The following is a 2,770-nucleotide window of genomic DNA, read 5'->3' as shown; positions in this document are numbered from 1 at the left end:
GTATGTTTGGTCTGATATTAAATTTGTATATAAGAATGCATTTTGATGAAGACGGTTTGTATATGTTGTGATATAATCTTGATTGTCATTACTAATAAATCAAGTCAAATCAAATCAAAATAACTCTATTCATGTAGGTCAGAAATCACACTTTTGAATGTCATTTGTCATTTTTTTTATTGAATTTTACCGCTTCTTCCTTAAGGGTTGAGCTAATGAGAAGAAGAAGCAAGAAACTCATTGCAACTCTTTTAAATCAAGATTTATATTATCATGGTAAACCATAATGTGTTATCATAATATGTAAAGTGATGCAACAAAAATACTCAAACGTCAAATAGTCAAATACGTAAGAATCCTTCCCTACTACAGCACAGGCTGTAACATATTCATGTATTAATTTCAACCATTGTAACTATCTACGGAAACGAAAAACCTTTTCGGTTTTATAAAATTATATGTAACAGAAGTCTATTCAAAGCTCCACAAATTAAAATACCTATTGTCTGCGTCAAAATATACCTCCATTCTTTAATAACCAGTTGTAGTGCAGTAGCCCAATTTAATATATTTCTGGCATGGTAGTTTTGAAGAAAAAAAAAAGTGATCTAGTAATTTTACAAATTTAATATAAAAATAATTTCAATTCTATTCAAATACATAAAAACACTTATGAATAGTGTGTTACATATTTTATTACTACCACTGATTCCTTAAACTGCTAATGTTGAGAAGAATAAGGTTAGGTACTATAGCATAAACAATTTTCTTAATTATACCACATACTGGGAATGAAGCGAACACCCCCAGGTTTTTTAATTATAAATGTTTATTGTACGATATTACATTGTAATCCATATTTTTATTAAAAAAAACCCGCTGAGATTCTTGCGCCCGTTCTCCTCAGGCAGTCTATTTTCAATGGGTGGTACTTTTAGACGTTCAATAAGTGATTTTGAATCCTATTTTGAATAAAAATATTTGAATTTGAATAGACACGATATTCAAATATTGATCTTTTAAATACTAAGGTCTTGTTTCCCGTCAAATGGCGGTAAATACCATTGCCCTAATATTCTACAAGAAGTTATCTATTAATTGAACTGATACTACTAGAGACTAGAGAAAATTTTAAAAAATTTAAAGAAATAAATACTTCAGTCTTGCATCGCAATATATTCTTCATAATTATACGTATTTTCACATTCACATGCATATTAGCCAATTTTTCTAGAAAGTGTGATAGTCATAATGTTAGCACCAAGAGCAAACACAAACTTGTAATGCCTGCTTCTCAATTACGTCTAAAATATACCAAACAAATGTGTTACGTATTTCAAAAAAATTGTATTAACGTCAATGAATTTCTTAAGATTGCGGATTGGGAATGGAGCGACTGCCCTCAGTTTGTTTAATATTTTTTTGTATAATATCTAAATTATATTATGACGAGATCTTATTAAAAAAATAGAACTCCACTGAGCTTCTTGCACCCGTTCTTCTCAGGTCTAAGTCAACGCTTGAAAACCAAAGGACAGTTGCCTTACAATGGTATAGATACCATGCACAGTACACAAGTACAGTACAGGCAAATTTGCTTTTTTATCTTAAAAGACATTGAGGCTAAATATTTTACTATAATATACGTTTTCAAACAGTAAAATGTATATACAAAACACGTGCACGTATTTTTCAAAGGAAACTCAAACTGAATCCAGATTCCAGGTGTCCGCGAACAATGCAATTCTGTGAACAAATCGCATCGTCGAAACGCCTCCATGGTCTGTTGTACAGTCAAGTGAAAAAGTGTATAAGCAACTATAAATTAAATTAAATTAATAATATACCGAAATGAAACACTGTTTAAGTTTTCTACTTCTTCTGGACCAAGTAAAATAATATAATCAAATTGATCTTGATATCATATACATTTTCTACTATGATTATTGATGATTGTTATATCTTTGATAATGAAATATTATCGAGTAAGCACTGAGAAAATTTCATATCGTTTTTTTCACACCTTCGTACGTTGTGGACGCGAATTCACAATAACAACAGAACAGTGTTAAATTAAGACTTAAGACAGCGACAGTATTTATACTATTCTGTGTACAATGTATACATGTATAAACATAATAATATAACAAATACGAGTAGCTCTCACGAGCCACAACTGTATAATAATTCAAATGTTCACACAAATAAAACTGAAAACAAAATTTTATGAACGACGTAGGACTCGAACCCGCGACTTCTCGCGTTCCGTGCGAGCGCTCTTTCCAACTAACCGTTCGAGTGACGTATCGTTTATTAAATCTTGTATGCTTTGTTCAACTCTTAGGTTGTGGCTTCACACCATAGAAGTGAGGGTTATCGCTTTAAAAACAATACAAATTATTTAAATTCAAATATTTATTAAATGTTTTTCGCGGTTACGATGTAATAGTATGAAATTCCTTGTAGTACATAACAACACGCTTCCATTAACGTAGTAGTATAAACACAGTCACGTGCACACTATTACAAGAGTATTAATTCTACATAATATTTTATAAGTCAAATTTGGTCATGACTGTACAACATGCCGCACACATCCACACTCTCTCACTGCTCCACTCACAATGACGGGTGACTAATACGAATTCTACACACCTATGAATTGAACACATTGAGAACATAATCACTCACTTGAACACTACGTCCATATTTCGTGAAATACTCGTACATTCGATTTATCGTATAGTAAAATTTTTCTCACATCTGCGAT

The sequence above is a fragment of the Leptidea sinapis genome, chromosome 21, assembly GCF_905404315.1.
Source record: "Leptidea sinapis chromosome 21, ilLepSina1.1, whole genome shotgun sequence".
Classification (NCBI taxonomy): Eukaryota; Metazoa; Arthropoda; class Insecta; order Lepidoptera; family Pieridae; genus Leptidea; species Leptidea sinapis.
This window is presented reverse-complemented; position numbering follows the sequence as displayed.